Source organism: Tupaia chinensis, unplaced genomic scaffold (genome assembly GCF_000334495.1).
Source record: "Tupaia chinensis unplaced genomic scaffold, TupChi_1.0 Scaffold000384_1, whole genome shotgun sequence".
NCBI classification, from domain to species: Eukaryota; Metazoa; Chordata; class Mammalia; order Scandentia; family Tupaiidae; genus Tupaia; species Tupaia belangeri.
In genome coordinates, this window is record NW_006159886.1 from 502,898 (window position 1) to 512,804 (window position 9,907).

The following is a 9,907-nucleotide window of genomic DNA, read 5'->3' on the forward strand; positions in this document are numbered from 1 at the left end:
GCTGTTGTGCCCGTTTAAAGGGGCTTTTTTTTTTTTTTATTATTTCTCATCTGTGACCTGCTAGGATTTTTTCTGCTGGTCGGTTGCAATGGCCCCGTATAGTCCTTTGAAGAGGTCCCGAATGTCCCGGGGAGCCTGACACGCAGGCACAGGGAAGCGTAATCCAGGTAAGCACAGGCGTGGCTGAGTGAAGGGCAGCAGGACGCCTGCAGGACGCCCACGCATCTGTGTGCCAGGGACTGGCCGGAGACAGGCCAAGGTACCCCAGGGCCGCTGGAGCAAGCCCTGGAGGCTCCTCAAGGGTGATGGGGAAGGGTCTGGGTTTTCCTGAAAACGAAGCCCCTTCTCACTGCCCAGCATCGTCTTTAATCCTTGTGAGCCAGAATTCCAAGAGACTGCTGGCAAGAGCCTCAGAGAGGTGCAAAGGGCTGGATGGGGTGGGTGCCAGCCCCACAGTGGGTCCGAGGTAGGATGACAACCTGCTCTTCCCTGGCCTAGGACCACAAGTGTTTCATTTAATAGGTCAGGCTGTCTTTTTTGTTTTATTAAGAATTATTTATTTATTTTTAATAAATTATTAAATTATTATTGACCAGTGAGAGAGAGAAGGAAAGCGAGAAAGCAAGCAACCAGGTCCGGGACTCAAACCGTGGTCGACCATGTGGGAGTCCAGCACCTTAACCACCACGCCACCTGCCAGCCCCATCAGGCTGAGCAGGAAGCATCCTTCTTCCCTGCAGAACTGCCCCTCGATTCACCCTGATGGCCCCAGGGCGCTGAGGAGACACCAGGCTTGGAGGGAGACAGCCCTGGCTCTTGCCCTCATCCAGTCCCATCCTGGCTCTGGAGCTCTGGCTGGACAGCTCGTGGCTGTAAAACAGGGACAATGGCTCTGATGAAGTTGGGGAGAAGACTCAGGCTGGGGAAACACCCTAGTGTCAGGAGACAGAGGGGGCAGGAAGGGTGCTCAGAACGTCTCTGAACTGTGCACTGCTTTGGCCCAAGGAAGACGGAGGAGGAAAAGGGAAGAAAGGGACTTGGAAAAATGAAGAAGGGGCAGAGAGCCTGGGATGTGACTTAGGGAGCTGGGCCCCATCTCACTGCACCATCCTGTGATGGGACACCTTCCAGCTTCAGTCACCTAACTGAGGACAGACCTGTGGACACGGATAATCCCTGAGCATGCTGGGGGACAACATGGCCACTTGAGAACCAAATCCACTTCAGGATGTAAATCTGCCAGAAATCTTGCAAAGAAGGTATTTTCTTTAACTTAAAGACTAAACAACTCATGCTTAAATAAATGGGGCGATACTTTTTGTTTTTGTTTTCTATTGTTTCCATAATAAATTGCCACAAACTTAGAGGCTTAAAAAAAGACAAAAAATTTTTTGGAGAGGTTTTTGCTATAGGGCACATGCGCTCACCAGAAAGACAGAGAGAGACAGAGAGACAGAAAGCAAGAAATTGCCCCCCGGGGGATGGCCACACCGCAGTCCCTTCTCCTCCATTCTCCTCTTGGGATCTTGGGCATGCACGCACACGCGCCTGGTGTGAGTTTAAGCCACCGGGTCCCGGACGCGAACCGTGGTCAACTACATAGGAGTCCAGTGACATAGCCATTACGCTAACTGCTGGTCCCCAAGACAAATGTTTTATCTTGCAATCTAGACACCAGAAGTCTGACATGAGCATTACTGGGCTAAAATTAAGGTGCTGGCCGAGCAGGTCTGTGATCCTCCTGGGAGCTGGGGGGATCCGTTTACTTGACTTCGCTAGCTTGGACAGGCCGCCTGCATTCCTTGGCTCACCGCCCCTTCCTCCAGCTTCAAAGCCAGGGACTTGCATCCTCCAACCATTCTTCCAAAATCACTTCCCCCTTTATCCAAAGCCCAGAAAGAGGCTTTTATGGGGCCAGCAGTTAGCATAGTGGTTAAGGTGCTGAATTCCCACACAGCTGACTGTGGTTCAAGTCCCAGACCTGGCAGGTCGAAAATTGTGCTGGGCTCCTGTACATATGTGCCCAAAATCTTAAGAGAAGACTGGAGAAGAAGCAATTGTGGCATGGCCAACCCCCCTGGCGGATGATTTTGACTTTCCTTCTCTCTGTCTCTGTCTCTCTCTCCAGCGAGCATATGTACCCTATAAAAAAAACTATAAACAAAAAACTGTGGGACTGATTGGGCCCTCAGGAATAATCCAAGACTATTTTTTGCCACATCAGGAAGAGGGATTATCATATGGATTGGAGATTGGAAGGATTATGACATGGATTTCTCAGGGCGATGGGTGGGAGGTTATTCTACGCACCACAGTTGGGGTCTGCCATATGAAACCAAATGTCAAAAGAGCTGCTGTTCATTCTTTGGTTATCTACTCTTAAACCGCTGGACATGAAAGGGACATGAAATACCGTTTTCTGCACTTTTAGAGCGCAAGTGAAATCAACTCACAAGTGGAAACATTTGCTGTGAACCTGCTGGGCTGGGGGACGTCCCTGTGCCTAGGGACGTCATGAAGCTAGAGCTCAGTGAGCTTTGCAGATCCTAGGGATGATTAGAGGTCTCCAGGGGCTGGGGTGAGCCCATCCCTATTTCTGATTAGTCACGTGACCTTCCCCTTTTGAGCCTCAGTTTCCACAACTCAGAAACGGGGATGTTGACCTACCTCCTTCATTCAGTAGTTTTTGAAGCTTGAATGTGACTAAGCGAGGGAAAATGCTTCATGGCGCCCAATGTCCCACCCCAGCTCCTGAGGGCAGAGTCCACGCGGGGTGCTCAGGCACCCAGATCTTCCTTGGCCTTGAGGAACTTCTTTTCATCATCCAAGGTGAGGACTTAATAATATACAAGCTACCTTCCCAAGTCTTCCTAAACCCCTGCCTTCTCAAAGTTAGCAAATAACAAAGAGAATCTAATCGGCAAGATTAAAGCACAACTATGAATATTCATGACTCATTTGGTAATCAAACACCCCGAATCCTTTCCAGAAGAAGGGATCGAGCATAATTTTCCATCACATATTTAAATTCAAATTAGTCATTATTTTATGTTGGGACAAATCGCTGGAGAAGGTCATGTTTTTGGTTTAACATTTGTCCTAATAAATGAGGCTGACTCCCTGGCAGCGTATTTGTGCCACTAATGCACTCGCTTGCTTTATCTGACTTAAAGAGATGAACCTATGTCCACGCTTAGTATATACTGAGTATCTGCACTCTGTAGCAGAGCTGAAAGATCAGAAGGGCTACTAGCAGGGAGGCCAACTGTAAATACTAGAGACAGTATGGGGACAGGTGTGCAATACAGGGTAGGAAGGAGGGGACGGGGTAAAAACAAACAAGATGTTTAATGGACACAAAAATGAAAATTATCTGTTGATGATATATGGTAATATCTTTGATTTGACTAATATACACTGTATTCATGCTGTAAAAACCATACTGTACACTGTAAAGATGTATAGTGAGGGACCAGCAGATGGTGTAATGCTTATGTCACTGGATTCACATGTAGTCAACAACAGTTCGAGTCCCGGACCTCGTGGTTTAAACTCACGCCAAGTGTATGTGTGTGCGTGCCCAAGATCCCGAGAGGAGAATGGAGGAGAATGGATTGCGCTGTGGCCATTCCCCCTGGGGGTTGATTTCTTATTTTCTGTCTCTCTGTCTCTTTCTGTCTTTCTGGTGAGTGCACACACCCTATAGCAAAAATCTCTAAAGAAAAAATATTTATAGTGATTGAATGCAAATAAAAAATTAATCAAAAGCAAAAGAGGTGGGCCTTTGAAACAGCAATGAATAGCCATTCCCACTCTTAGTTTTCATTTATAAATGCCTCTTCCAGCTCTTTCCTTTTTGTGTACCCTTGCCCCTCCAATGGCACCATCACTTGGTACCCCAGGCAGTGAACCGTGAAGCCCCAGGTTTACACACAGAGCCCCGAGTCTCCACATTTGTGTGGTTAAGATATCAGACAGACCCTGGCGCCTTGGTTCACATCTGTTCTGCCATTCCCCAGCCGTGTGACCTTAGACATGTTACTCTCTGAGCCTCAGCTTCTACTCTGAAAAATGGGAATACTAATACTTCCACTACCTACGTCATTATGAGTATTACTATTAGGTCACCAGAAAAGTCACAATGCATTTTTGCATAGCAAACCAGAAATTATGTCACGACTTTTCCAACAACCCAGTACATGCAAATTGGTTAACATAGTGCTTAGCCCAAGGGAGCACACAACTGGCAGCGCCTACCACATCTTCCATACCCTAAGTCTCTGAACTTCTCCAACCTCGCTCTTAATGCTGTATTTCACCCCCGGGTTATTGCAATGGTCTCTTAACTGGCCCTCCAGGTACAATCTGCAGACTCCTACCAGGAAAAGCCCAAACTCTTAACACGACCGTGACGAGTGCTCACCATCTAATCAACCTTTTCCTTGGCTGACCACTTCCCACAAGCCCTGAGCACCAGGACTGCTGAGAGACTCACCATCTCTGAAACAGGCCCTCTGTGTCTTTGCACATGCTGTTCCCTTCCCACATGCGTATCCACTTTTCTCTGAATTGCCAAAGACCCCTTGACAACCAGCTCAGCCCCTATGTCCTCGGTCAAGTGTCCCAACCGGGGCTCAGGTAGTAGCTCCCTGTTCTGAGCTCAGAGACAGAATAGAACAAAAGTGAAAAAGCAAAACACATCCACGAAGCTGTGCTCATACCACGTGTGAGCCTCTGAATGAAGGAATATGCCCGTTTTCTCTACTAGCTCCCTTCCTTTTCCAGGCCAGGACCCACCCGGGCTTTCTTTGAAGACATGTCCAACACCGCCGTTCCAAAAAAGATACAAAATGCATCTACACAGACATTTTACAATCCCACTGCAGGCAGGCAAGCCCATGTGTACCCCCCAGCACATGGCCAGGGGGGCAGGTTCCCCCACCATGGAAGAAACCTTGCTCCTCAGAGTACCCTGCCGATTCTACCTGGGTCCTAGTTGTCTGCATCTAGCCGAAGTGCTCTGGAAGGCTAGTTCCTCAGGTCCCCCCCAACATGCCACCCTAGGACAAATGTAGTGATCTCCACCTATGACTAGACACCCACACAGAGTCCAGGTTAAAATACAGCCTTTCGAGGGCTAGCAGGTGGCATGGTGGTTAAGGTGCTGGATTCTTTTTTTTTTTTTTAATTACATTTTAGAAACCTATACTACTTTTGCTACTTAGTAAAAATTGAGTCTACTTTTTGGGAAGCATATGTGTCACAAACTATCTCGAGTCTACTTTTTGGGAAGCATACGTGTCACAAACTGTCTTGCTTCTAGCTTCCAAGATTTTACCAAGAAGAGTTTATCAAAAAGGTAGGCTCCCATCTATGGGGTCCTGAGTTGAGGTTTTAGATGTTTTGATCACCGTAAAGCAATTCCAAGTAGATGAACTTATTAATTCCCAGTTGTTTTTCTTCTGAAATGGGCTAACCATTTTGAAATGATCTAGCTCATTACAAGAAGATTCAATTCCTTAAGCTTTGTGATCTATTCTTTGGAAAACCTGGTAAAAAGGAATGAATTTTCTGTACAGGAAGGATGAGTTTACCAGAACATACTCAGTATTAGCTATAACACAAAGCAGCACAGATAATGTATCTGGGTGCCGTGTTCACTTTAATGACGATTTCATAAGCTAGTAACTACTCTAACTACGGAGACTGTTCGGGATCCGTGCGATCTAAGTGTAGTTAGCTGCAGGTCACACTCAACTCCTTATGACTCTTGGTAGCTGATGTTGATTACAAACAAAAAAGGGAAAGGAAACAGAAACATAATCCTACATGATTACATTTTCAAGAAGTTACTCTTTGCAGAAGTAAATGAGAGAGGCTTTCAGGAAGCTGTTGGGGAGAACTGGGAGGTGTAAAGCTATGGCTTCGGTAAGCACCCGCGTGAGCTCTAGGAAGGCGTGTGTAAGAGGAGATTCTGCAGCATCAAAGGATAATTCTCTGTAAGAGGTGGGTTTTTCTTGATCTAAATTCTGAGGCTTTCAGCAGTTAAGGGCTAGAAACAAGATCCGGAGGAGAAAAGAGCCACTTCACAATGCTTACAAAAGGCAGGAGGCAGCTGTCTGGCTCCCGATGCTTCATGGTCCAAAGCCTTTGGTGGTGTGGTATGGATAAATATATATATACACACACACAAATTACGTAACACCATTAAAACCAAGACACACTTTCTCATTTAAAAAAAGTATCTAGAACACATAAGACAAGGCAATATTTATTCTTTTTCCTCATCTTCTGGGATGGGTCTGTTGGCAGCTCCTCCACTGCTGTACTATTGCTCTCAGCCAGAGTTACAACCACTGCTTCCCTCCTCCACCAGGCTGTCGACCCCTCCTGCCCACTCTCCTCGTCCTCAGGAGTAGATGTGCCTTCTTCCCCATCGGTTGGCTGTCTGTCATCTCTGACATGTGTCTGCTGTCGCCAGGGCAGGCTCTCACTGTCCTTCTCCTCGGCTCTGTTGGCCGCCTGCTCTTAGGACCGGGCTGCTCTGACTACACCCTGCTTGCTCCGCCGTCTCCTCCTGTCCCTCTTGCCTTTTGCAGGCCTGTTCCCCTGCCTGTACAATCTCGACTGCGGTTTCCTCCATATCACTTCTACCTTCAGCCCGCACAGCCTTTGAAGCTCATTGTTAAATGAATCTGTGCTTTCCAGAATTTCCCTGCTTTTCCTGGTGTTGGCTTTCTATTTAGAAGTTCAACTTCTAGTTTTTGCTCATGACCCGTTAAGGACTGGATCTGCCCTTCTAGGACCTGCATTCTGGCTGTTGCAATGACTGACCGGACGTCGGGCACCACACTCACCAAGGATCTCGCTGATGAGGCGTGGGTCCTCTGGAAGCGGGCGGTGACTGTGTGCTTCATGGAGAAGCCACCGTCACCACCACCTGGATCTTCAGCAGGCCGGATGCTCACGTAAGGTTCTCCTTTCCCCACGCGAGACTGTGTCCGTCTACTTTCTTCCTCCAAAGCGGCTTCTGCAGACTTTTTGCACTTATGTAAGCTAGGTCGGTGGGGGAACTGTGACAGGCCTTCACAGATGCACCGTGCTCTGTCTTTCCTGCTTCGTATTCAGGTAAATATCCTTGTTTCCCGTCAGTGAGATCTCGCCACATGATCTCGCCGTTTCAGGTCGGGCTTGGAAGACTTTACTTGGTCCCAGAGCTTTCTGCCGTGCCTCATGTAAGGCATCAGCGGCTTGTCTGGGGGCTCTGAGGGTTTCAGAATCATAATACCCGAGGACATCATGACCAGGCTGTGGTGCCCGGGTTCCTCCCAGCCTGGAGTTGTGGGCGAGATGACTGTACGGACTGTACCCCACAAACCCTGTATGTGGACTGTACCCCACAAACCCTGTGTGCTGGGCACTGGTGTTGCAGGAGCTGGGGTGGGAGGTGGGGCAAAAGATGGTCTTTTTGACATTTTGGAAGATTAAGTTTTCAGTACCTTAAGAATGAATCTGAGACACGGCGGGCAGCAAAACCGCCCACAGCTCTGGCTCAGCTTCCTTTATCCCGAGGTGCTGGATTCCCGCACAGTCGATTGTGGTTCTAGTCTCAGACACAGCAGGTTGAAGATCATGCTAGGCGCATGTACATACATGCCCCAAATCCCGATAGAATGGAGGTGAAGTGATTGCAGTGTGGTCATCCTCCCTGCGGGTTGATTTCTCATTTTCCCTTTCCTTGTCTCTTTCTGTCTCTCTCCAGCAAGCACATACACCCTATGGCGAGAGATAGATAGATAGAGATAGATATGTATACACACACACATGTGTATATACACACATACAAATATGTGTATGTACATATACATATGTGTATATGCATACACACAAATATTTGTATGTATATATATATATACACACACACACACACAAATATATATATATTCATATACACACAGCCTTTCTTCTGATATAAACCCAAACCAGTAGCCAAGTGCTCACTGGCCTAAAGAAACACACCTGGCTTCATCTGAGACATTTCCAGCCCAAAGCCAGCTCCGATGTGACACTTGAGAAATGGGACCTGGATGCGATTTGGCTGCTGAGACAACAAAAAGAATTTTGCCAACCACAAAGGCCATCTCGCTAACAAGCCATTTTCTTATTCAGAGGGACGCAGATGGGGCGGCATTTCTCACTTTAATGCCTGCTGCTCTCTTCTCTCGGGGGACCCAGGGACTGGAGGACAAAGGACACCATGAGCCGTCAAACAGACAGAAAACTCTGTCTCCAGGGCTCTGACAAATCCTACAGGACCACTTTCCACCGTTAGAGAAATTGGTTTTAAAGACCCGATAAAGTGTGTTTTGTTGTTTAGAAAAGATATTCATCTTTTTGTTGTTGCTACTGAGATGACAAATTGAGTCTTTAAAACAAATTCCCTGGGATAGGTGGGCTCATGAAAACAGGGTGCTCTGGGAAGGGGTGCCTGCAGCTCAGAGCACCTGGTGCAGCTCGGCCCTGTCATCTGCAGGCCCCAGAGCAGGACAGATCCTCCCTGACAGGCCAGTTCATATTTTCAAAGTGACAGGGGATGGGCCAATGCCCCAGTTCAGCCCGCGGTGCTGTTCCACCCTCTCTCCAGGGAGGTGATGTGCGTGCCACAGGGGCCAAGGGGGTATTGGGGGGACCCAGAACATGGGATGCAGATGACCCAGGCAACATGGGTCTCTAGGAAAACCCCGTAGGCTTTTCTGCTACCAGGCCCTGGGGCCACCTTAGCTTAATGCGTACCCCAGGAACCAGACACCTGCTCCACACCAGTGTCATCTCTAGTCCTGACAACAGTACCCAGTGGGACATAAACTCCTCAGAGTAGCACCCAGGCCTGCCTCACCTCACTGTACCCCAGGACAGGGCTGGCAGGTTTATAAAGCCAGCAAAGAAACCAAGTTGACCACGTAGGCACCACAGTCCTGACTGTCGGAAGAGAAGACCGAAATTTGGCCAAGATCACAGGTCTGCCAAATGTGACGTTTGGGAAGCTATGACCCAGCAAAGGATCTAGAAGACCAAAAATTATCTAAAAACCTTAGCTCTCTTCTTCTAATCCAGACTGACACCAAGGTCTAGAAATCCCTCCCGAGGGAGCTGGGAGATAGCTGAGACCAGGACTCACTACAATAATATTCCGCGCAGAGGCTGTCCAGCCCTTGCCTGCACTACCTCTCAGGGCAGCCCATCAGCGCTGAACATCTGTAGCTGCTCAGAGCACTGGCTCAGAGGTTGTTCTTAATTTCCAGCTGAATCTACTTCACTGTCACTCCCCTGTATCTGCCCCCAGTGCTACAGTCCAAACAGTGTCCCCTGGAAGGAAGAACATGGGACCTGGAGCCAGCATGCCTTGGTTCAAGCCCTGCTTCCCGGGCCTCCGTTTCTCCATCTCAGAGTAGGGATAAAAGTGGTTCCAGCCCCTAGAGCTGTTTTGGGGACTGGACGTGCGGCCTGGGTGCTCAGAGTTGGGCTCAGGTAAGTGCCAGGGACTAGCATCCACCACAGCAGCACCACCATCACAGCGAGGCGCCTTCTCTGCCCAGAAAGGTCTTCGGAGTCTTTCGAGAATGATATCCAGCAATGGTACCAAGGACCTGCCAACGGTTCATGGAAATACATAACATGAAAAGACTATGCAGGGACCAGCAGTTAGCGTAATGGCTATGTCGCTGGACTCCCATGTATTCGACCGCGGTTCGCGTCCTGAACCCAGTGGCTTAAAACTCACGCCGGGCGCGTGTGCGTGCGTGCCCAAGATCCCGAGAGGATGGAGGAGAAGGGATTGTGGCGTGGCCATCCCTCCTGGGGGGTGATTTCTCACTTTCTGTCTGTCTCTCGTCTGTCTGACGAGCGC

The 9,907-nt window shown here is 48.6% G+C and overlaps 1 protein-coding gene and 1 pseudogene across 1 annotated transcript in view; both read right to left on the minus strand.

Moving 5' to 3' along the window:
• SORCS2 (sortilin related VPS10 domain containing receptor 2) overlaps nucleotides 1-9,907 on the minus strand; it is a 585,200-nt gene that overhangs the window by 164,537 nt on the left and 410,756 nt on the right. The gene's annotated exons all lie outside the window — the stretch shown is intronic.
• Nucleotides 6,229-7,475, minus strand: LOC102502546 (SWI/SNF-related matrix-associated actin-dependent regulator of chromatin subfamily E member 1 pseudogene; annotated as a pseudogene).